General features: G+C 44.5%; 2 long non-coding RNA genes across 2 annotated transcripts in view; one reads left to right on the top strand and one right to left on the bottom strand.

Moving 5' to 3' along the window:
• Positions 1-17,708: 17,708 nt before the first annotated feature.
• LOC124294501 overlaps positions 17,709-26,741 on the bottom strand; it is a 90,963-nt gene continuing 81,930 nt past the window's right edge. The window contains exons 5-6 of the long non-coding RNA XR_006904376.1: positions 18,806-19,066; positions 17,709-18,560 (exon numbers count right to left, since the gene is read on the bottom strand). This is a non-coding gene — a long non-coding RNA (uncharacterized LOC124294501). The remainder of the gene's footprint in view (positions 18,561-18,805; positions 19,067-26,741) is intronic.
• LOC124294500 lies at positions 24,601-25,867 on the top strand. Its single transcript, XR_006904375.1, has 2 exons — positions 24,601-25,347; positions 25,565-25,867. It is a non-coding gene; the product is annotated as an uncharacterized LOC124294500 (long non-coding RNA).

Below are 26,741 nucleotides of genomic sequence, written 5' to 3'. Positions count from 1 at the left end.
ATTACCGAGCGTCGAAACGACGGAGGAACCGTTCGTACTCAGGGAATACGAATCGACTTGGATATGTAATTTTGTACTATTCGTCGAACAAGTGATATACTCGTTTCTTGTAAACCCTCTGTCAAAGTATATTATACGGACCAATTAGCACGAAGCCAAGTGAAATTCAGGAAGAAGGTAACACTTGAAAAAGGTCCGGGAGGTCGCCGTGATATCTCGCCGCAGGTACGCAGCGGCAAGGTGTAATGAATGTGAACGATTAAAATGCTGAACGGACGAATAGATCTGACTGGAATTAAGGAGGCATGGGGTGATTTTATTGCCGGCCTGCAGTGTAGGTAGGTAGGTATAATGCATATAATAAGCGGCAGACTCCTTATCGGTAGGAATCGGCCGCCGTCGGTTTCTTTAATTTATTTTTCAAATCGTACCCCGCGTAAGAGCGGCGTTCACCGTTTGGTTGGTTTGGTCCGAAATTAATGAGCTTTACATGGAACGAAGACGGCCGCGTGGCGCAGCCTACACGTACAAGGTAAGTGTGTACAACGCACTCGAATCCACTCGAGGATGCAGCGCCACAATGCTTCAACGCTGCGGGATCCGTACCCTCGTTCCTCGACAGTTCTCAGTTTTTATAATGACAGGATACCTCTGTTCCTAATTACGTTCCTCAAATTTGTTTCTCGAGGTGTTACGAGAGACGCGTTGAACCTGCCGGTTAGCTTGGGTGTAACGTGGGAGGCTCAACGCCCAGCAACAATCATTACTGCCCGATGCCATTGACAAGGAAGGTATCCCATGCAGGTCGATATATCTGATTTAATTTCATTTATGTACTATGTTACGGTAGGTAGACTAAAAACTAAGCGACAGCGATTTTTTTTCATCTGATATTGAACACTTTAAGGAGTTGTGTAAACCACTCTCCAAAGTAAGGCATGTCCAAGGGGCGATTTGACAGTTTTACCCACGAGAACATAATATTTCTTAATCGATTCAACTGGAAAAGTTTTCTCATAACGAGAGTTGAAGAATGTAAGTTTTTCAATTAAAAACAATACTGCCAAATCGCTCCTAGGACATGTCTCACTTTGGAGGGTGGTTTCACTCCGTTACAGTGCATAATGGGAGATGAAAACAAAATACGTGTCGCTTAATTTTTAGTCTACTACAACGTACTACAAAAGAAATCAAACCGGAGAAATCGACCTGGGATACCTTCCTTGTGAGTAATTGGTCATAATACGAAAATCATTGTGGAGTAATTACAGTTTCACAAAGTTGTGCAATCATCAATAAGTTTCAAGTAAAAACTCGTAAGACATGAAGTGTATCAAGCAATTGACGAGTCGAACACATATTGGCCTCGTTCATTTGTAGATGAGATGTAAAAATCGAACGATGATAATCGAAGAATCTGATAGCAAACAGTGTGCAATCTTAGATAAGATATATTGGCGGGACATCCGTCAACTTTAAGAGAAACCCACGAGATAACGCTTCGCGTGTAATAAAACCGGGTTGCACAATGAATGCATGGATGATATTAACCGGCAAGTGAGCATTGGAATATCACCATCATTCCCTTACAATATCATCGATGGAGTAAATCAACGTCATTTCGGTCCTTTCGCTCGGGTAATTAGCTAATGCCCGAACCCCGTACCGGAACACAGTATACCAATATAAGATACGCTCAAACATAGACGTCAAGAGCGCAGCGCCGATTCTCCGACAATATAACGACGACGAGAGTCCCTCGAAGGACCCGTAAGGTCCAGAGTGTTATTCCGCGTCCAATTAGAACGATAGGATGCGTCGGAACCGTTGCGTGCGTCGGTCGTATTCGTCACTCGTTGGATCACAGATCTGGAGGACGTCAACGGCGCGTCGGAAGCGCATGCCTAGACGGTTGGCGGGCGGCCAAGGAATTCGTTAAGCAATACCGTTCAAAATATTGACTCATTTGTCACGCGGTATAGCGCGCACACGCGTGCTTTCACGCACGCACTCGACACACGTGCTGGTGTCCGTCAACCATTCTCCCGCATCCGTGCATCCATCCCCCCCAATCGTCATCGTGTTAGATAATATATACCAGCGAGATGCACCTACCGCCGCATCGTCGAGATGCTGCGAGATGCGCGCGCGCGCGCCAAGACCGTCTCGAATCGAGATCATACGGCTGGATTAGCCGTGTGGTAATCGCCCCCATCGGCCGCTTTCACTTTGCCTTTTGACAAATTCTCGCCAGTCACTCACACGCCAGAGGTGAAGACAAGTACTCTAGGATTTATAGGCGAAATGATGCGGTTTGTTCGTATTTGAATTTCGCTACTCGGTATACCTAGATCAAGATATTAGGCAAGACACCGTACAAAGAAGCTCGAGGTTTTTTTGTAGCGACAACTAAGGAGGAGCTTTTACTTTGTTGCAGTGATCGTTGATCGCTTTCGAAGATAGCTGTACGACCAGAGTCGCTCACGTGTCAGCAATTTGTCACGTTGTTTTCAGAAACGAGATTGTCTTGGATTTCTCAATGCGATCCGTTCGGTCCGACTGGCGCCTTGGAGGGCCCAAGAGCTTCGGATTTCGACGTTCCGGGTGGCAAGGGCAGCGAGTTACTTGAGAAAAAGCAGAGAACCACGTATTGTCAATTTATGACGTTCAGAGAGAGAAAACTCCGCAAGTCCCTCGCTAAGCTAGCTAAGCCAATGCCGTGAAGGGTAGTCGATAAGGCGAAGACTGAAGACTCTTCATGTGAAAGAGGACAAGTGTTTCTACCCGAGAAAAAGGCGAATCAATAGGAGTAAAAACTATCCGCTTTGTACATATATATACATAAGCAGGGTCTGTGTGCCACTTATTTGAAAAAAATAAAAAATCCAAAAACAGGTAGAACCAAACTAGATTCATAGGTTAACACAAATAATTCACAGCAAACACATTTTTCCTTTTGAAATCCAATACTAGTTAAACATCGAAATATTAAGAGTCCGTTCGGCTTATGTGAATAGTAAAATATCTGTCAATTATAAATATTAACGAATACAATGTGGTCTGAAATTTTATCAACAAACTGTATGTTAGGCAGAACCTTTAAGCTCAACACGATCGTTCCTGAAAAACATTGGATGTCACTTTGACAAGCGCGAAGAAGAATTGACAATACGCTGCATTCGACATCCAGTCTTCGGTAGTTTGGCTGCGCTACTGCACAAGACGAGAAGAAAAGACAACAGAAAGGTACGTGTGCCGATCGAGAAGGTTAGTATGCATTATATAGCCTTCTAATAGAGATATTATATTACGTCCTGCGGAGTTATCATCGGACTCTGGTGTCTGTCGGGGTACCTAATCTTATCTCCGGGGACATCTAGCCAACGTATAAATGTCGTTTGACCGGTAGCACGAGGCGTGGCTTCGAGTTATTATACGCGTCGCACGATTCTCGTATGCCGCAGTCGTGATCGGTTTCGAAAGATTTATGTACGTGTTTGTCAAAAACGATTCTGCATCGACCGGTGCCGAAGCGATGAAAGGGTGAAAGCGCGAGTCGTCGGTGCCACGGAGCGTGCGGAGTAGCTTTTCTAATTTACACATCACACCTCGTCGAGTTAATTCCTGTGCAATTGAAAGTTTCAGGTCCGCACACGGAGTGCAGCGTTTTCTATACCTCAGCGATCCCTGTTTCTTGTTCAATGTTCCCACGGGCAAAGGAAGAGCGATAGACGGAGAGAGAAAGAGAACTGCGAGTGAAACTTGGTTCGGAAAGACAGAAGAGAGGCTCGTTCAACCCGCTCGGTCGGTTTTTGCAGGATTCCTCATGTCTCTTCCTTGCGCGTACCCCCTGGACCGCATCATCCTTACGTTGTTAAGCCGACCAAGCCACCCGAGATAGACGCAAGTTTGACGGTCTCTTCTAAACAGGGTCTTCCTTCGTCTTTCCGTCGATCATCAAAACCTGGAGGTTCAACACTGTGGCCAGTAGAATGTTAAAACTTGATACGTATAAATTTTAATGATAGTTGTACCGCACGACGATGACATTATTAGGATCCCGACCGGTAGCTACCGAGGCCTGAAGTGCTGATAAGAAGTACCGAAAGGTCTTGTACCCAGATGTGTATGTTATACTGTTTCCAAGACTCGCCAAAGTCTTGCTGACAGCGTACTCGACGCATGCGCGACACGATTTTGAAACTTAAATACATTCACTTGTCCTTTATAGGTGTCCATCCAACCAGGACAACAATAAGATTTTCAATTTACAATTTCCACCATTCAATCGACACTTGTGATTCTGCATTCCATGAATTAATGAACTCTTATTGTTCATCCTCTGTAAATGATTTATTGTCCCTGTTTGTCGCGATCGTTCAAATGTCAAGATGTAATATCGCGATCAGCGCTCATCGACTGTAGGATTAAATTTGTATTAAACCATGCCAATGAAACCGTCAGGACGACTCAACGAAGAGGCTCATTTTCCTCGTGAACTTACCACTTCAGACTCCTGGCCCAACCCTGAATGATTTTATCCCGCACCGGGATCATGCCTAGTCCGGTCTACACTCGACATGGGTATATCCTGAGCATGGTATTGGGGTGTGCGTGAGCGTTATACACACGGTTAGAATTATACCTGAGCCCATGCAACACCCGTTTAAGGGATAGGCACACCGAGGCCAAAAGCGTTGCTGCTGCTGCATCGGCAGCTAGACGAGGCACAAGCTGCTTCCAGACGCGTGTCACGAACGCTGCAGCTGTTGCCATAGGCTTGTGTAGCGTTGAGCGATCATTGTGTTTCGTTATATAGAGAAAGATGGCAAAAGAAAGAGTGAGAGAGAGAGAGAGAGAGAGAGAGAGAGAGAGAGAGAGAAAGGGGGATAAAAAAGAAGGGAACTAGAAAATGAAGGCAAGAAAGGACGCGTAAAAAAAAAAAAAAGGAAAAAATGAAGAAACGAAAAATGAAATGGAAAAAGGAAAAGCGTCCCTTGGCTCGGCGCGCATGCAGGGATGAGATGGGGCGAGGAGGGGGTGCAAAAAGGGAGGCGTATAATGTCTCGAAATGGCCAAATTATAGAGAGGGATGTGTATGCCATCCGTACTCCTGTATGTGCATGTAGACCTCGTATGTATAATGTGGTGTGTCTCGTGCCGATACGGATAATAATCTGAAGCAACTGTTTGTCCAGGTAGGTATAATACACGTAGGTTACTGCAGGGTGACGAACTTCGAACTAGAACCGAGGCGGCGCGGCGCCCCTTCTTGATCCATCGAGACGACGACTGCGACAATGACCAAGATGCTCGGGTCACCCCTGCGTGACGTTTCTGTACCTCCCGATACCCCGCACTTTGGGTGACGCTCGTCATTCATATTCCATACGATATATGGATCACGCTTTTTCGCTTCGCTTAAGACATTGAAAAATTTATGCCCAGCACGTGAATAAAGTATGCCGACGTGTGCAAGAACAGAAGAGGTCAAGGCACGAAATGACCCTGTGATCGATTTTATCTGTTCCGTGTCTGTATCCACATTTTTATCCTCTTCACAATTTGCGGGTACCTAACTCGATTCTGGGTACGAAAGAAGTTTTTTAATACGCTAACAGCTTAGGATACTTATCTACATCGATGTAGATGTTGAGGTAAAACCAACAAGCTATCACGACATCCGGTACATTTCTACGGCTCCCACTTCCTGACCTATCCACTACCATTTTTTCGCCTCTTTACGTACACACTCGATCGTAGGTTCGTTTAAACAACAATTGGTACACAAATGATCCTATACTACAGTAACTGATACAACGGATATCCGACGACCCTGAAAGACTGAGAGACAGAGAGAGAGAGAGAGAGAGAGTAAAAACTGTTGCATTTAACGCACAAGGGGTGGTAATAACGAAACAGTTTCTTGTCGCTCGACACTGAAGCCTACACATATGCCCGCCCGTACAGACACAGACAGACACGAAAGTGTACAGTTATAGTTGTTAGTGTCGAAACATCTGCCGAGCGCTCGGTGGCGCCGGGACGCCCGAAGATCGGGACAAGGGACACGCAGGGGACGAGGACGAGAGGGTTGTTTGTGGTTCGAAGTCTTGTATTCGTTGGCTTCGTTAGTGCGAGGGTGGAGGGGACGGGGACGAGGACGGGGAGGATGGGCCGAGGCTGCATGGTTGGAAAGCGTGCGATGTGACGTAGGACCGGACTCGAAATGTGGGCGACAAGAGGGAAACCGACGATAATACGAGTGTCGGAAAGGTAGAACCCGTGAAGCGGGAGGAAAAAAATATGGAGATGAAGAGAACTGGAGTACTTGTTCAAAATCGAGGTGAAAGTTGGCGAACCCGGTGCAGTTACCAAGCCACCAAGGATACCGTTTAACTACATAGTACTGTAAGTCCTGAGAGTGAGCGAGGCGAAATTTACCGCCTACCTTAAACCCTACGTAGGGTTTAAAGATAGTAAATTCCGTTATATTTTAGTGCAATGTCAGATCCTAATCTGACGCTAAGAATGTCCGAAACTTTCCAATTTACCAAGCCTGGGTTCAGGTAGGGTATGTTTATGACCTCCTTCAACCCTTCGGAGGTGGGTTTGAGCCTGCTTGTTTGAAACCTTCCTTTAACGCTCAAAATTTTACCCCGTTGACGAAGGTCCATCAATTCTAATTGATTATGGTAGAAATACTAAAAATGCGATCAAAACGTATGGAATCAAATTAAAATCCCAATAAATGGGAATTGGTTTATACGTATGTTTAATCGAATTTTTTGTATATTCAATTAATTAAAAGGGTTTTTGTATTCGTAAGAACGTTGAATGGATACAGTGGAAATATAATAGTTGGTTTTCAAATGTTACCGAATGAAAAGTGCAGCAGCATGTAAAATACGTCTGAACGGCTGGAGAGCATCTGTTTGGTTGATCGTCTGTGTTTTTCTTTTAATTCATCATCCTGACACGCGTGAAGTTTGTCGGAGGGATGTACTCGTATGTACGGGTCGCGTTTGGTGTTTTCAGTACGAAAGGGATGTCCGAAAACAAAGGACTTTAGAGCGAGGGTTGTGTGTACCGTGCAGGCATTATACCGGGCCTTAGATCGTAACGTTGTTTCGTAGGAACCAACGTGAATTCAAATTAGAAGAGGTTCGGTGTGTGTATAGCTTCGTTGATGTATCTAATTACGCTTGCATGCATCCGTCCAGGACGTCCCTATGCTTCTTCGCTCCGTGGCACGAGACCTCGGAATGAAACGGCTTCCAGGTAGTCCCAAGGTAGGTAGATCCTTCACGATCAGTGTCCGGGTTCCGGGGGTTAGGCACGGACCAATTCACGTGGAAATAGCCGATCGTCCGATTCGCTAATCGCTTTATTCCCTCGCCTGTAGGGTCGTTCCGAAAAATCCTGGGGTTCTGTAGACGCGAGGCGACACGCGGTACAAATAGATAAGACCATTACCGTCTGCTGATCTCCCAGCTACATAAGCGTCAGTGATATTTCTGTCACTCTCCTACTCCCCGATCTCTCGAGACTCTAATCCATTATTCACCGATATAATCGTATACGGAGCATAATATCTATAATCATCACAAGCGGTTCGGCTAAAGAAAGATAGACACGAAGCACGTAAGTATGTGAGAATGTGAGAATGATAAGAGGCTCGGACGACGTTCACGCACCGTGGCCTTCCTCCGCTTCAGATTAGAATGGTGTCCGGTTGGGTTATGAAGGAAGACGAAAAGATTGAATGATTTCTTTATCGAAAGGGTCACTCCTTGACCCTAGAGCCGAGTGCGTTCACCTCGGCATTGAGAATCGGGAGTCCTGGGCTCGTTAGAGAAAAGACGAGGGTCCAAATTACCAATTTGTTACCACTTGCCCGAACGAATATTATTATACAGCGTATATAGGCTTCGTTGCTGTAGCGTGCACCTTATATACATATATATATAATACAGTCCAATAACTCTGGAGTGAAAATTCTAATTAGACCTCGTGGCGCATCGATCCACAACGTACCTTTTGAAGGCTCGTGTTTGGTGCAACGTTGAAGTATAATTTGATTTTCTCTAGTTCGCCATGTTCGTTTTTCGCCTGATCCCCCCCCCCCCCCCCCCCCCCCCCCCCCCCCGATTAAACCAATTCCCTTTACAGGGTGGCCACTTAATCTCCTTCACGAAATTCCCCGACTTTGCCAGCTTCTCCTGACAAAAATCTTATATTTTTTCCCGACCAATTCGGATAAATTGGTTACAGCAAATAGACAAAAATATACGTATTTTCCATATAACTTTTTTTTTCTTTCAAAGTACGAACTTATTACTTGGGTTACACTGTACGTAACGTTTGCAAGGTAACATTTGGGAATGTTCAGGTATGAAGAGAACCTTCCGGCGATGGTAGGAAAAATTTGTATTCTATCTAATCTTATCTAAAGCTTAAAAAAAGTTGTGGGACGTATTTGTATGAAAAAAACTATATTAAACGATTCCCCGACTTTCCGCAAAAATCCCTGACCATTCCGTGAATTGCAGAATTCCATGATATTTCCAAGTTTTCCAGAATTCCCCGACCGTTACTTAATTTTCCATCGTGGTCGGGCCCGTTGTAAAAAAAATTAAAGTAAAATTTCCCCTTCGTCCCAATCACCGATCAAAACACATTACCCGGGCAAGAACGTATAACCAGGTTAATCAGGAGGACGGAGAGAGGAGGAGCTGGGTCGAGTATTTAAATTCCTCGGTGCAATCAGGGGCTCATTAGTCGGTGCGATAAGCACATCGTGGCCGCGCAGGGTCAGTATCTGCTGGAGGCACCAATACTCAAGTCCGGCACATCGACGCGTACAAACGTATAAATAAGTACATCGTTGTACTGCCCGCAGACGTAATTCCTGGATGGTACTTCGCTCCTGCGTCTACATTAGCATTAACAGTTCACGGGCGTTACAGATATTATATATATAGGTACACTATACGTAAAATGCGGTGCGTCGCACAGCTTAGCAGGTATAACGTGCTTATCGTCGAACGCAAACTAATCGTTTTTCTTTGAACTTTCTTACGATAAAGAAAAAAAAAACTCTCGTCTTGGGTGTAAATTCGTATCCACCAATTCATAGATAACAAAGGTCTGCGACCAAATAACTGCACTGGTTCTTTTTTATACTGTTTCTTATAGAGTTTCAGTCAGTAAAACGGGGAAAGATACTCAAAAAGTTTCATCGCGATAGGTTTTTTCTTGAACTCGTGTTTGTAGTTTCATTTAGAGCGAAGCTCCCGTTTAACTCGAAATCTGGTATTCTATTCTTGATTCTAAATATTCTGTGCACGAGGGATTTCTTACTTTCATATGTCGGAGCGAGACTCAAGAATAAATGCAAAGAGGGAAAGAGAAAATGGAAAGCTGAAGCGTCTTCGGAGGTGTACCATAGACAAGCAGAAAAGGTTACGTAGGCGAAAAGAATAAACACGGAATGTTGAATACGTTTCATAAGAAAATTGTTTGTTTAATTTCATAAGAAATATCGTTTAATTCATTGTAATAAAATGATGGTTTTTTCATTATTGTCGTGCTTCTTTTATGCAAAAATCTTGTATTTTGCAAGAATACCGTACGTAATGGAGGGAAATGGAATTCACATTTGAATTCAGCACATTCGAAAACTTATTATTCGTCAAAAACATCCCATGCAGGTGAAAAAAAAATATTCCCTTGCAGACCTGTGGAATCCGAAATTCCCGTGTGAAAAAAAGTTAAGGACCTTTTCCTTGAGGGCTATTCGCGGAAGAGGCGTAAGAAAGTTGGTTCTCGCCGAATATATTCATCTAAATTTTTTCAGGCCGTTTCGTATACCTTGAGCATTCAATTTTGTGGATATGCGTTCCACGACGACTCCCCGAAACGCGCGGTTCGTAGGTGTGTCCACGTGCAGGAGCGGTATAATAACACAGGTGTTGTTGAGGCAGGCAAGGAAAAAGAATAGAGATAGATGAGAGAGGAGCGAGGAGAGAGGAGAGAGGAGACGGGGTTTCCAAGCCATATACACCGCGTTCGCCGGCTATAGCAAATTAAAGGCTAATCGTAAGGCAAGGCGGTCCACCACCTGCCACCTTCCGCGTTCCTAGCGAGCGAACGCGTTCATCAACAACGATCAGAAGGAGCCGTGCTGCGAAGCGGCCACCTGGATGCCTACTAGTGCATCCAGCCTGGTTCATTTTTATTCCCTTGCTCCTTATTTACCCCGGAGGGATAACGCGCGTGCAGCAGCATTAGCCGTGTGATGCTGCCGCCGCAAATATGCAAATAAATCTTCATCTCGGAGCTGAGTTTTTGCCAGAATGGACTCCATATTACGCGCGGCAGCCCCACCTTTACACGCTTCAATTAGTTCCGGCTTATTAACATCTTTATACATCTCTCCGCTGTTATAAAGGCCGCTCGACGTTCAGTTGCAGGTGTGCCGCGGAGATCAATGGGTGAAAAATTCCTCTCGAGAGCAGAACTCGTTACTTTTATCACCGGTCAATTAGCGGTTCAGAGTTTATAGAAAATTGACGTTGCGTCACGGCCGACAGAAGTTTATTGTACGCTATGGTGTTTCGCATTTTTAAAATTTTCCATTTTTCTACGGGTCCATGCAACAGATGATTGCTTCTGGTCTAAAAAGAAGCTTCGAAAAGACTGAGCACTCTGTATAGTAACAGTTGTAGAAGCAAGAATTTTTTGCATACGCCTGTAAAAATAGAAAGTAAAAAAAATTTGGTAAAAACCCTATTGCACACATTTACGCTTGTCAAAAACATCGCTGCGCTTCTTTTGCAGTGTAAAGTCATTACAAAGCGGTTTTTCCAGCGCTTAAATTCCTCTCTCTTTCACTTCACTCGCCTAGTACCTGAACACCTATCCGTAGAACCTAAAACTGTTACTTGCCAACTGGCAACGCAGGCCGTCTTGCATTGTAACCATTTTGTATACCGGCCGCTGTTGTCCGAGCGAATATTTTAGGTAGATGTCCAGCACCGGTACCTTGTACCGAAAATCCTGAGGAAAAGTTTATTTGCGATGGGACGGATTAGGGACGCTCCCTTCGAGTCGGATTATTTATGGATTTACAACACCCTCCGTCACACTTTTCATGGTAATTTTACGTACGGTACATACCGAAGCAATAAAGATCTTGGGTACCGAGCACTCGAATCACCGCGTTACGGACCTCGTGCCATATAATAACTTAGAACTCCAGGTAAAAGTTGGGGAATCTATAAACAGCGATATTACGTAGGTATGTACGTTTCGGGGTGACATTACGCTAGTTGATGCATTTATTAATCATGATTTGAGCAATATAGACTTCTATGTCTGAACCATCGGATTCTTCATGGAAAGACGATAAATAGACCGAATGGAAAAATGTTTGTAACCTTGTTCCAAGCTCGAGGTACATGCAGTGCGTGTTGTTGCACGTATAACGCGAGAGAGTATAATTCATAGATTACCGGCTTAGTTCCTGAACCGCAAACGCGTTCAAACTGATAATCAGTCACGCCGCAGATTGCTACTCACGTTCCTGGAAGCATAATTGACGCCACTTAGAACAAGAAGTACCTACACGGTATTCGAGTATAAGGTGATTCCAGGATAGAAATAAAAGCATCCGTATACTCGCAACGATTTTCCGACACGCAAAAGTCCATGCGTTTCAAATCGCCAGCGTTCAAACGGCCGCCATATTGATTCTAGGCTGTTGTCGACTTTGGCTTTGGCTGCTGGGGATGACGGATGCTTGAATCTCGAATTGGCTCAATTTGGTGATCATCGGACGATTAAGGGACGTTTAAGGGATTTTTCAAAAATCGACGTTTTTTCTTTTTTAATTTCATTTTCGTAATGTACGTATATTCAAGTACGTACACAGAAAATTGCATATCGATCCGACAAATATTTTCCAAGTTACGCGGGCATTTGCAAAGACGCCCCGGAGCGTTTGAAAGTGCTTTTGAAATTTTGAACGCCTGTTTCTCAGAACTACGTTTTCAATGTCGGTGAACAAGTTTTCTCGGAAACGGCTGAACCGATCAGTCTCAAATTTTTACACAAGCTTTATGAATATATCTTTCGGTCTTTTATGATAGGCTTTTTTTTCACCGATAAATATTTTCTATTTTATAAACAAATTAAGGCGAATATTTTTATGGAAAATCAAATTTTTTTTTTAGAAAGCGCCGTCTTGTTAACAATTAATATTTTACTTATTCCTTCCATTAAAGACCAAATTATACCTCATATTAACAAAATCTTTTTTGTTTTTTTCATTTCCGACGATCCAGTCCTGCTTACCGCAAGATGCCTTTTTTATATGTACTCCCAGAGTTCGACTATAGCAGCATTAAACATCGTTATTTTAAGAAATAAAAAAATATCAGAACGAAGTTAAATGTTACCCCAATATGTATATAAATTTTCATATTAATAAATTGAAACGTATCGTCATGAAAAATCCTTGAAAAATCGCCTTTTTCAGCCTCCTAACTGCGCACAATCCCTCAAGAGATCATCCTCTGGAATACCGGCATCCCTTTCAAGTATAGTAGATTCAATTCCCAGCCAAAGTGAACTCGGCAGCACATTATACAAGCGGGTTGGATCGGCAAGAACGGAAAGTGCAGAGCGCTGCCTGATTAAGGTAGGAGTTTGCGATGCATCGTCCAGGTTTATCGAAGGTATAGCTCCGTGGGGCGTCTAGCTCTTCTCGGTCATTATTTATCTCGCAGTGATGGACCGAACGACGTGAGCTACGCGAACCAGCCTCTGTGTTCTCCCATCCCCATTCATCCCTGGTGGTGCAACGCTCAGAAATCGTGAGGCGTAATGGATCGGCGGTCGCGTATTGCAGGCTACAGAGATGGAAAAAAAAAGAGAAGAAAAAACGAACACCGCAAGAACAAAAAATACGACAAACATTATCGCGGGTCCGCCGCCTTTGCTGGACCGTTGAAGCCGATAAACTTATTCCTGCGGCGTTCAATCGGCGAGGAAATGGCTAACAATGAACTTCCGGTGCTGACAAATTCCACCGCATTATTTTTATCTCCGCAGTTATTCGCGACGTGCTTTTGTTTTCTGTAGCTAAGTAGCAAAAGCGTGAACAACCTTCTAGGTTTAGTTTTTCCCATTTTCGACAATACCAGCCTACTTTTTTCTCAACATTTTCGCCAACGCATCTATTCGCTCCGTTTTACTTGCACACGCATGCACGTTTCGCGCTACTACTTGTTGAAGGGTCGAACCGTCGCCACACGTTTGTTCCCAGGCGTCAATGTCTCTCCGAGAGAAACAGATCAGGCTCGTCGAATCGAATCCTTGCCGGATTTAAGCGACTGCGTAGGTACAGGACCAACATCTCTGTGAGAAGGTACGGCTACGTTTATACGTGCGATTTGCATGGATAGTAGAGAGATATTTTTATTCGTATGGAACTCGTCAGCCGAGGAATGAAAATGAGATGGCACCCTGAATTCGGAGGAGAGAAGTATGAGAAAAAAAAAATAGTTACTCGAACCTTTTTGGGCGTGTCTCAAACCGGCGGCTGCTGCACCTTGTGCCTGAATTATTATCCAGAAAGTGTATAATTTAATTAGTCCTCTTTGTTCGGCGCAACCCTTTTTCAAGTTGGACAGGTGGGCGTTCCGCGTCTTCGACGACTTAATGACTCGCAATACTCTTTAGTTCCTGTGTATATACTTATACATATTTATGCGTTATATGTAGGTACGCGTATGTACCACGCGCTGTACACCGTTACACCATTTTTGGATATTAATCCAATCTCTTGCTCCTGAGCCGCGAATTTATCGACGTTAAGAAGATCAATGACGAGTCAAAGAGACACTTCCCTTTAATCGTTATTACGTCCACCTATTTCAAGCAAATCAGAGAGATGAGAAATAAAAATCTGACGTTTGGATGTAACTCGAAGATGATAATTTATCGGCAAATCCATTCACGATCGTGGTGAGCATTGCAGGTATAACCTCGTCTGCTCGAAGAGAGACTTTCCCTTCTCGGTGAGGTACGAACTTTGTTAAACTTAGGTTCAAACTTGCGGGAAGTGGATAGCGGTTTCATGGTTTCGCACCGCGTGCATACCCGCGTGTATACCATGCCTACTGCAGGTGTGCAAATATCCGCGCGTAACAAGCATGACTAGGGAATTGTGTCGCCGCCTCTTCAGCCCCCTTCTTCCCAATGAGCACGTGGATCGTCGATCACGTGGTTGCAGAGGGTGGCCACGGGGTTCTCTTATACCCGTTTCCGGCTGGCGGAATTTTTTGTCAATGCACGAGGTGCCATCTCGCCAAGAAATCGAACGAAGCCTGATAGGAATAGGTTGCATTTTTTCCTTTGCAATTATTTCCCTCCTCATTTTCCGAACACTAGGTACAGTCGTAAGACGTAAATTCCATTCTAGTATATTAACTAGCGATCTAACGAATGTAACTTTTCAAGTAATCGCGAATTTGAATATACATTTTTTAATCTGGCGCCATTTCTATATGACTAAAAGTCGACGATTGATTGAGTGACAGGTACAGAAAGAAATTAATTATGAGATCGGAGTGTGATTAAAACGTGAAGACAAACTTTTGTAATAAGAGTTAATTATGAAAATAACGTGTTTTGTTTTATTTAATATTATTTTCACAACTTTTATAAACAAAATATGAAGCATTTGCGACAGTCACATTCGTAAAATATACGAATATTGGGGAATGCGAATGTTCGTTACATCACTGATATTAACCCGGAGGATCGCCGCAGAAGCTGGAGCATCCTGCAACCGGTTGTCGCAAAGTGGCGGCGCTTCGCGTTCAAAGGCACGAAGAATCACGCGACTGTGTTGGGTCCCGTGCAGATACCTCCTTTCGTCGCTTAATTGCTCCGCGGTTTTGTAGGAAAAAAAAAAAGAAAAAAAAAAAAACAACTCACCGAGAAATGCCCACTGAGTGACTCCAAATAAGGCTCTGCCCTCCGCGAAGTCTGCGGCGCAAGCAGCGCTGCTGCATCAGCCGGGATTTACTTTCCCCCTTCAGCCCTTCCCACATCTCGACTTAACCTAAGGGGACTCTCGATCCGAGAGTGCAATTCTTCTCCCGAGAACGGTTACCCCCCCCCCCCCCCCCCTCCACCTTCCACCATCCTCCCACCCCTCCCTCGTTCTTGATAATTTAATGCGGTGAATCGGTGATCGATAAGATATCCTAGTATTCAGTATCGAAGTTTATATAGTCGAGGAATCGGAGTTGCGCCGCGATTCCGCACGGTGTAAATTCACCCAGCATTCCAGACCGTAATTATCTGTCTCGTTTGAACGTATTTTAGGAACGAATGTCCTCCGATCAATTAAGAACCGGTTTCACCATATGCGGGAGCTTTTGTTGAGACTTTAGTTGACCACCCGAGACACCGGATAACAATAATTTATAAAAAAAATGCACACAATGCCAATGCAGCTGGTAGAGTGCGCGATAATTTCAGTGTTAATTGTTACGCTCCCACGAATCGGGACCGTGCAAGATCATCGAAATGACGAAAGAGATTCGTTTTGTCGAATCTCAGCCGAAAGGTTACTCCGATATTCAAGAAACAATTAATCATCGCGCAATGATCAACAATATATGGAGATAACCGCGGATGCTTTATCGCGGTGAAAAACGCTCCATATAAAATGCATGAGTGAGAAGCGACAGTCAACGTTACTACCTACGTGTGCTCAAGACACAACAACCTCTTCAGGGTCATGCGTCACTGCGTGACGCTCCGATTTAATGATCGTGACGAGATCACACCTCGACTCAGTGATTTTACATTGACGCGTACAACGGGGATCATCGGTTGATCGTAATACCTACAACCCAAGCACTCACGCCACACATTCATGGACCAATTGAAAGGACTCCTCTTCGTCCACGTTGATCAAAAAATTCCTGGCTTTTTGTACAACCAACCAGCAACTGCACACGTGTGTCTGACTGAATGAGAGTTTAACCGACCATGTGACGATCATCTGCACTCTGACCGGACTAGCAAAAGACCATTAGGCTAAACATTAGTGGTGGTCCTTTTTTAAAAGCATTTTTCTTCAAGGTGCCGCTCGAAAAATTTGTGACCAGTACCGAAAAAAGATTGTCGTAAAACCTGGAGGAGGTAGAAAAATATTTAGAGGTCGCTATCAATTATTTTAGTATCTTTCATTTATTTTCATGTGCACACCTAACGGACTTATATAATGTTAGTTAATTTTTTTCGTATCGTGATCCAGTTAATAATTGTTCATAAAAATCAGGGACGTTACAAGGCGATGCGATACTTCTATTTCGGCAACAAAAACTGTTGTCCAAATTTCTGCGAGAGGATTAATCTTTCGTATAAGACACGAGAGCCGCCAACTGCGGAATTGTTAGACGCGGTTTGACGTTGATTGGTAAATGATTAATTGGACCGCGATACGAAAAAAATAAACTAATATATATATATACAAGTCCGCAATGTGTGTACACATAAAAGTGAATAAAAAAATATTACAATGATTGGTAGCGACGTCTAAATTTTTTCTCCAGCATTTGTCACGAACTTTCGAGTGACACCTTGAGCAAAAAATGCACAACCCTACAAAACATACACGAGTCTAATTATCGGACTGCAAAAGTCTTAAAAGGTATAAATTTGATCTCCATGAAAATTCTTTCGTAATTACATAAAGTGAAAATAGTGCAAGGATGGTGTATTTGCCGAGCAATTGCCAGCTGAGACAACTAAGTCGGATATATATCCCTGCAGCGTTGAACAGAGTGAGCTGCCGAAGGAGAAGCGTCGTGGCGCGGCGGGTCGGCCGCCAGCCAGGGCTTGGCGGCGTACGTGCGACCGTCCCGATGCTACGATCCGATAAGCGCTCCCTCCCCTCCCACCCCCTCGGCGTTCCCGTCCCACCCTCTCCGCGTCGAGCCTTCCTCTCCTCGTCGCCCTCCTAGCGACGCTCAGCGACGCTCAGCGACGCTTTGCCTCCTCCTCGCGACCCGGGAGGCAGCGTGACTCTCTCCGTCCTTGTCGTGTCCGCTGCTCCGATGAGCCAGTCTCTATCTCTCCCGCGAGTAAACGGGAAAGAATTCCTCCTCCCGCCTTTCTCCTCCGTCCGAACCGCGGCTGACGGCCCGGAGACCTTCGTGCAGGCTTCGTCTAACTACTAAACTCTCTCGAGGCTAAAACCTCCGGCTCTTGCTTCTCCTACTACGTGCGCCGAGTCAAGAGTCCCCGAGTCCGCTGCCGCGTTTTATCTTCGCCTATACACTATAGCTCCTGATAGATACGTGTGTATGTACATACGTGGGCTTTTTTTTAAACTCGAAACTGCATATGCAAATTGTACAGAGATTTTCAGGCAGTAACTATACCTATGTGAGGAAAAGGTTTGAGGATAACGAATCATTGACAATGCGTCGTCAAGTGACTGTAAGATAAGAGTTCGTCAAATGTTTATCAGGCTGAAACAATTGACAACGGAAGAAATTCAACATGGCCGCCGTTGACACGCTTGCAATTTTATTTTGCATATACGATCGTAACCAGCGCTTGCCGGTTATCGAACACTGCTTCAGGCCAAACAAAATGACGGCAAGAATAATTTGGTCATCGTCTCGCCTTCGAAAATAATACCAAAAGTCGATTATTTAACCGGCAAAATTTACTCGTGTCTTATCTCATTGTGTACAGTGCTAATTATTCGCTGATCCTAATACCGCATTAATGCTGTATTGAAAAAGCTTCTATAAATCGTAATAAAGGTTACGAGACGCTCACACTTCCGTTCGACGTAAAGTTCTAGACGTTTCCAAAACCGGACGTACTCCAAGACCGTATAGGAAAGTGCAAGAGCGTCTGGGAGAAATAGAGAAGGAGTGGGATTGAGAGAAGGTGGGGGACGAGGGGAGGTCCGAACTTCGGGAACCTTTCTTCGTTGTTCGACCGACAACGAGATCCCCTAGCTGCTTGGATGCTCGATGGCCTATGCCTTCGTAGGTACAGGTCTGCTTCCTTGGGCTCCCTGGACTAAGTGTCGTAGTGTCTTGAAGAAGGCACGCCCAGGATGAGAATTGATTCAGAAGTTGCCAAACCAAATATCGTGGCTAAATGAAGAACGTAACTGGCGATAAGGGTTTCAGCAAAGCTACGAGGCACGCGAAATTGCGTTGGTTACGAACACTGAATCCAATGATGAAACTGAAGGGTTCGTGAACAATCTCGTTTGAAAATATTTCCGGAACAGCTTTCCTCATTATTATCCTCCGACCATTATGAGTCAAATTTCGTACTTGCACATACCTAGAAATTTTATCTTATCTTCATCCGATATATGTTTATAGAGTAGTTCTGAATGAAGAAAAGTACAGTCCCGCATGCGTACAGATACCGTTCATTGCTTATCTTTGTTTCCGATCATTCGTCTCTGAAGAGATAGTCGCACGTGAACCACCGAACCGCGACAACTGGAAGCAGAAAAGACCCGAACCGCCTATAGAACCTTAAACAAACACTGTGTATAAAGTAAAAAATCGTCTCGTCGAACGTGTATTTCCTGTATAATTGAGATTTCTGGTCTTCTTTTATGTATACACAACAGTATACCATATTATACTACAGTCTAGTCGGTGCTACTCAAAAACAACCGTCATTGTTACCGCTATTGGTTGTTTCAACCTTCTTCCTTACAACTAACTGATTGTACGCTTACCTCCTTAAGCGCGAAGCTTGACTGAACAAAGCGTGGGACGTGTCTAACGCAGCTTGGTACACCTACACGTTCACGTCAGTGACCGTAATTCATCGACAGCCTTATAAACGTACACATTGATTGGGCACGAGTGTGGACGCGTGTAGCTCGAATCCCGATCCCTGGATCCATCAATTGATCCGCATAAGGTGCCCGTCATTTATCTCTCAGGTGCAAGGTCAGTCTGTCTTAACGTTAGACGGTTCCCGGTCGTTGGCTTTGCTTGTTCACCAAAAAAAAAAAGTCACAGAATGAAAAATGTCAATCAAAGAAAAAGTTGGCGGATATCTACGAGTTCGATGTATCTAATAATCGAACTCTCGTCATCCGACCGTTTGCAAGGTGTACTCAGCGCCACTCCTGGTGGTCCATCTAGCCGCTGGTTCGCTCACGATTCCGAGACCGTGAACCGGAGAATAGACGGGGCATTTGAGCTCTGGTATATCATGCTCGGAATATGTTGTTTCGCGTGCCTATAAGTCAACCGCTGCATGCGGGCTGCATACCCCGGGTACCAACATGCGTACGTGTATAGGCTGTGCATAAATCAACAAGTGGTAGAAAACAGTTGATCTCCTCACGTAGAGCGTACACGACGCCCTCTTCGGCGCGGATCAAAGGGCGAGACGAGGTGAGGTACTTGGTAAAAGTACTTTGAAAAGTTGATCAGCCGTAGGTGGGGCTGCGCCACGTTGCGGGTGGGCCCAGGGCAAGCACGATGATTAACAATGATTACCGCAAGCGTCCTTGAGACGTACGTACCTACGAGCGTGCTGCACTGGGCCTGATGCAACGATTCATCACATGAAATGGTTGTGCTCGGTCACTTTGCAAGAGCTGATATTCAAACCTGGGTGTACACTTTGACAGCCTACATCAAGCCACGGGTAAAATCCTTAAACGTCCTTGCGGAAACGAAAGTCTCCTTGCGGCTAGAGGTGAACGATTCCTGCAAGGCTGTTTGTCGCGTATATATATATATATATATATATATATATATTATATGCGAGATCAGGAATAGACCGATAGACGGAGAGAATATCTATAGATTTTACGTCTTAGTGTACTGCAGAGGTTTGGTCTTGGCGTGTTATACCGCCAACTGCTTGTGAAGGCTTGGATACCCGCGCAGTTAGGATGGAAAAGGTTATTCGAGGACATAACTGGAGAACATCAGAGTCATCAGGACCGAAAATGGTGGCAAGCTTTCAAAGTGTACCGAATGTATATATATATATGGTATCGTATTTGATGGAAATAAGAAATTCCCAGCTTGCAGCAAACTTTTCGTCGGTTTGTTGAACTAGCCCCAGAGAAGGTTTTCACTTGTTGATTTACCGGGGTCGGGTTTCCTCGACCAAAATATGTCGACGCGAGGTATTACGATGAGAGTACGACGTGCCTATTCCGCCCGTACTCGAAGTAGAGTCCCGGGGCATTACCGCGCTTTAATTACTGTTCGGATTGGGACGCGACGGTGTGGCTTGTAGGCGAGAAGAGGAGGCGAGGCGAGCCACGCAAGTATATAATGCCTCGAGGGTTGGGTAGACCACTTTCCTCCTCCACTTCCATCTTTGTCACGCGTCGCACCGTTGGACCGCACGCCGATTCTTCTCCAGGGCCCTTCCTCGTCTTCCTGTCCCTCCTGGGCCGCTCCCGCGGCCTTGTCATGGACCGCCTCCGCCCACGCGCAATCAGACTCGAGTCAACGTCATTGTTAAGCCGTTTTTCTTCTCTTTTTTTTCTCCTCTACTTATCCCTCTGGTTATGCTCGTGAGCCGTTGACGTGGTTGCGTCGGTCGGAATAAATATGAATCGATCGTGACTTCGGTCCGTCTAACGAAATTCTAATTTCGATCATTATTATTTACGGCACGAATACTATCGGAATTTCAGATTCCGTCGTTGAAGTTTCTCCGAAAATTTTGGTGCAAACGGCAGATCTTACATGTATTTGTGTTTGGCCCAATGTATTCTAAACTAAACGTGACGCATGTTATGTTTTATAGGTATTATAATACGTCAATATATCACGGACGTTCTTTTCGCGTGGGCCGAGATACGCTTACCATGTTTACTGGATATTTACCAGATATAATATTTACCTTGGCGTTATTTGACAAGACTAGGCATGTCCTGCGGGTTCTCAAAACCCTAAGCTATTCATGTAAAGATGTGTCGTAGGTATTTAAATTATTCTTATAAGCGCCGCGGCCGGATTAGCTGCAGCTATTCACGGCTGGTTAGTGGTTATTTCAACCGAAACTCTTTAACCCCGCATCTGGGAATATCGGTTCAAACGAATAAATCGTTCCCGAAAATTGTCTCAAATGTATTTCAGACCATCCGATACGTCAAATTCGACTGTTACGTGTTTCCGCTTTCAAAATGGCGCGTCAAAAGAGATGCTAAACGTCTATAACTTGGAAGATTACCAACAAACATCGACTAAAATTAACCCGCGAGTTTTTTCCATCGCACTGGACGATTTTGAATTATTTCAAAATTTTTCAAACGACCAATTCAAAACTACGGTCGTTTGAATGTTTGAAGTGAGAAGTTTCTGCAATTCTCTGCTATAATTTCGATGTCAGTACAGAGCGGTCTCATTCCCGGTAGTAGCGAGTCTTTCCAATGACATAGTATCCACAACGCATGATTTTTCAGTGAAAATGCAAATCCGTTAAACATTGCGTAGCTACCACCGATACGAATGTAAATGGTGCGAAGCGGGTTTGTATCCGAAGGATAATTCGGATAAACGGCACGTCTAGGATACACGTTCGGTAGCCACGCCCACCGATTCGCCAGACAACCGACTGCCCTGGGACACACCGATCGTTTCACGTATAATTATGTATACAGGCACAATAAGCCCTTAGGTATTATGCACCTATATACCTACCTCCCGACGTTTTTTCACCCCGTAGGTACCATATACGATCCTGAGCAATCAAATACGCGCCGCCGCTATTCTCCCCGCTGCGATACTCAAGTTCCGCTGGCTGATCCTCGCCGCTCGAACCCACCGCGGCTATAAATGATCGTCTGCTGCGTCTATTGTAAGAAATGTAAGAGCTTTTTAGCCCCGCGCTGCAGTTTCAGCACAAGGATGAAAAATAAATCGAATGAAAAAAATGCGGTAAACGCTGCAAGGAATCTTCTGTCTCAAATGAAATTCCCTTTTCGTGCAAGCATAGGGTAATCTACCTACTCGTAACATCATACCGTACCGTTTACAGCGAAAATCAAATGAAATTAAACGACCCGCGCGGGGAATTCAATCAGACGTCCGATGAGCTAAGAATAATCTGGAAAGTCAGAAGCTGCTGGGATACTATTCAATTGCGAGGACAGCGAGACGGAGGATATCGACGGGTGGCCGTCTCACTGTGGAAAGAAATTCACTACCTGCATGTTTCAGTCGGTGGTCGTGCATCATCACTGCGGGTCTCGAAACTGAATATCTTGCGGCGTCGGCCGCGATGCAGCTGGACTTGAATTCACCGATTTCTATTGAAATTTTACGGTCTTCTTGAACGCCGCGTCACATGCGAGGAATTGTTTCAGTTATATCCCCTACATCAATAACTGTATACCTTCATCCACTTATCCTCCTAGGGAGAATAACTCCTGCAAGTGTCACCGATCGAACGATCGCGACCAATTCCTTTCCACATAAATGTTTCTTTTCCCGTGATGCAGTCGCGATATTATGCCCGCGGTCACGATTAAACTTCCACGTAAACGTGATGCATGTATCGAGGACTGCAGTTCAATCGAGTGTGACTCAAACGGACGTGGGTTTCTCAGCTGCAGCGAGAATCGCGAACGCGGGCAAATAATTCCATCGTCGTTATCAACAAGTGCAGTAAGCAGAGTGAAAATGCCGCAGTGACAGTAGCCGAAGCCAGAAACAGATCATGCGGTAAAACAAACACATTCGCCCTATAGATGCACTTATACATTTATGCACACACACATGCGTACGTGATAGCTGTAAGTTAAGCGATAAACTCCTCGTGCGAGAGAGTCTGGAGGCCGCTGCAGCCTTTTGCAACATTCGCGGAGAAAAATGCTTCTACCGGTTTATTTTCATTATGTTTTTTTTTTTTTTTTTTCGTCTTTTCCTTTCAATACGTGCTTTCATGCTACCCCCTTAAAGAATCGATTAACCCCATAAATATTTCAACTCTACGTCCGCGAAACGGGATCGAATCGCGTGACGACGAATACCTGCACACGTTATAGTTACACCGTCGCGGATTCGTACGTTTTTTTATGGACTTTTCTGCACACTGCGGCGCGAGAACGTTAACCTTCTTAAGAGGGAGAGGGGGTAAAAAAATACCTATTTTTAAGAGATTTTTTATTGAAAAACATGAAGGCACTTGCAGCAATTTGAATTTGAGGGCTCTATTATTTATAGTTTCAAGAACATTTTGGAAAATTTCACTGAAATCAATAACAAAATGGCGATATGACGCGTGTAAGTAGCGAACGACTCCGAACTCGAGGGATTTTGCGATGGCGGATCTTCTGACATCGCTGTCCAACTTGTAACGGCTTAAAAAATTGTTTTGAGTTTAAAACATCTTTTGGCTTCGAGCTCGTAGCTCAAATGTTGAAAAAAACTATTTTTTCTTCAAATATGTACGTTTAAGAACAAAAAAAATTGTTACAAAAATATTTATAGAAGAATGTTGTGATTGAAATTCAAAAATTCAGTAACGAGCTCGAATGGTTAAACAAGCTTTACAGATTGCGTTAGAATTTTAAATCGATCGGATAAAAATTGACAGAGGAATCTGCGCCACCGTATTGAAAACGTGGTCGTTCGCTACTTACATGCGCCATGCCGCAATTTGTCATTAATTTCAATGAAAAAATTCCAAAATGTTCTCTAACCCGTAAATAATAAAGCTCTCAAACTCGAATTGCTCCAAGTATTTTAATTTTCTTTAAAAAAAAAAAAAAAAAAAAACTGTACACACCCCGTAACCGCGATTTTCACACTCGCCCGATATGATTTCTACGGCACAGGTGGCAGCCCTCCGATCGTCGTAGAGGATCGTTATCTCACAGAGTGACGTACGGATTTCTCGTCGCTGTTGTTGTCGGTATATTCTTTATCGCAAATATCCATGCCACCGAGTCGCGTCAACAAGATGTAACGCACAAAGTATTTATCATGTTTGTATCGTATATATTATATGTACTGCGCAATCTGCGCGAAAAAGCCTTATGCAAATTTTTATCGAATCACCGTGTACCTACCGCAAGCATTATCATTTATAATTGCGCTCTGGTTTGTAGAAGAATACGCAATGTCACAATTTCTACGTATTTGTGGTATCAATATACCTAATCAGTTGGATATCTGCGAAGAAAAGATACTTTTATATACATACGCCTGGAACACCGTCTATCGTGAAATCGAGAGATTCGTAACGATAATAATGAATGCTGCTACCGGTTTCCGATATCAACTTTTATATGCAGCGCACCCTCTCGTCACGTGTTGGCGTAACACGTATATAACACGCGAACTGCAATTACTCGAGAATCGAGAGGGAATTTATGCACATGCGGCGCGCTTCGTTGATCTCGAATAGCGTATTATAGGTGAAACGTCTCATCCCCATTCACCGAGAATTCCTCACGTATGTATGTCGGTAGATATTGCTCGCGCTTCAGACACGCGTGTTACATAGTTGAAATATGCACGCTCTTGTGTATTTGCAATATTCCGTAGATCGCGTTATTATACTATATATAATACATGTAGTTATACATACGTACGTACTACGATGTGGAATTCATCGCACGCAGCAGATGTACTATCCGCATTTCGGCTTGTCATTTGGAGAAGTTAAAAACGAGCAAAGTGACTCTCGCCAATTAGCCAGCGTCTGAAAGCAAAGATGAAGAAGAGGCTCGACCGGAGGACAGGCAGCGAACTCGATCGGATCCGAGGACGGCAAATCTGGCGGATCTCCAACGCGCTTTGTGTACCTCCATCCCTCTCTTCTCCTCTCTCTCGCCGTCTCTCGCTCTCTTGGCGGTGGCTTCATTGTCCGCTCGGGAGGAAAAGCCGATATTGAGAACGTTCGCAAAGCCCCCAACGGGTATGCCTACGTACCTATTTTATTTTCGCCTCTACACATATACGTATCCGTACACAGACAAGAGGTGCACGTAGCTGATGCGATGCCACGGCGGCAGCTCCAACGGCAGTCCCGCAGCAGCGGCAACAGCAGCCTCGTGCCCTCGGGGCAAATCCCGAACCCCGATCCTCCCGACGTAAACTTGCAAACCCTAACCTTCCGGAGGTTGCAGGTATGTAGGTATTCACGAAGAGATGGATGCAGGTATAGAGGCAACGCATGCCGCGTGTACACGCCTCACCCACGTTCATCCGTCTCAAGGAGAAACTCGCGGAAAGTATCGCAGACCGCAAATTGCACCCGATTGTACCCTCTGTACGCACACGGCATCCAGAGGTGAGCGCTTTTATCACCGTTATACCTGCCTGTAACTAAACTGTATCTAGTATATGATCATTTCGGATCATCGTGAATAAACCTTCGGAACAAACTGTAAGCGCAGGTATGATAATTACTTGGGAGAAACTTACAATTGCAAGATAATGTGACAATCGAAGACCAATTATGTATATTGAGAGGCAGTCGATATTCGTAAAAATGGAAAAACTGTTAGTTTCAGATGAATGATGGACAAATTCTTCTGCGGTGGAGTAAATCAAGAAAAAGAAAGAACTGAGATTTTAATCAACGGTCACTGTCGACACGATAATACACTCAGCACTAAGTGAGCACTGAATTGCGCTAATCGACATCAGCGAATCAGCTATCGTGCGCTTCGAGGAATTTACAGGAACGTCATCTTGGATGTCCTTACCATCATAACATGTAAATTAGAATAGAATTTGAGGATGATGGAATATAAAGTGTATTTTCTCACGATCAAACCAGTGATTAATAAACTAAAATAAATTTCAAAGTACCTAAAATTAATATCCTCGAAACACTTTTTTCCCCCTCGAGAGATTTTACGAGGTATAAGCATGGTGCAGACACGTCACGGTTCGACCTCTCGATCCGTCTCTCTTTCACTTCCACTCTTTATCCTTTTCTAGCTTTCGTCGCGCGCAGAAAGACGGCTCGACGGACGAGAGGGGCGAGCGTAGAGCTGCGAAGGCCGGTAGGTGTAGGCGTCAGGAAACTACGACGCGACGATACACTTATTCGCGATTTCCGCTGAAAGCAAACTTCGGTAAGTTCCTGGTCCGCGAATTTATACCATTTGATTTAAAACGATATTGGCATTAGGTGGGCAGCCGTCTTGTATTGGGGAAAAAACGCGAAGGTACAATTTGGCACCACCAAGGTCCAATCATTGTACAATGTGTAGGTTTTATACGACAGTCTGACAATGCAATCGCCATTTTTGTCCCTACGAAAAGTTCCTCATGCAAAGACTTTCCCTTGTCCGCTCGTCTATCTACGAACCTTGGGTACCATTAACCGATGCGCAATTTGCATAGTGCATTTGTTCGCTAGATCAATCAAACTCCAGCTCGAAGGCTTCGAGATTAGCAACGCGCGCGAGAGAATTGAGCTGTGAAAATGGATGCATATATATAGTATAAAAAGAGCCATGGAGTAAAACGTGGCCGAGAGGCGAGTTTGTTCCGCGATATCGACTCGGCGAGGAGACACGAGGAGCGAGGTAGTGAGTTACTGCGTTTATCGATTGACTTACGACCGCCGCAGTTCACCACGTCGTATCCTCCTCGCAACCTCCGCGAGCCTCCCGACTATCCGAGCTTTTTTGAGCCCTGTAACATAAAAGTGCGAAGGACCTTGGATTCCGA

The sequence above is a fragment of the Neodiprion lecontei genome, chromosome 5, assembly GCF_021901455.1.
Source record: "Neodiprion lecontei isolate iyNeoLeco1 chromosome 5, iyNeoLeco1.1, whole genome shotgun sequence".
Taxonomy (NCBI): domain Eukaryota; kingdom Metazoa; phylum Arthropoda; class Insecta; order Hymenoptera; family Diprionidae; genus Neodiprion; species Neodiprion lecontei.
This window is presented reverse-complemented; position numbering and strand designations above follow the sequence as displayed.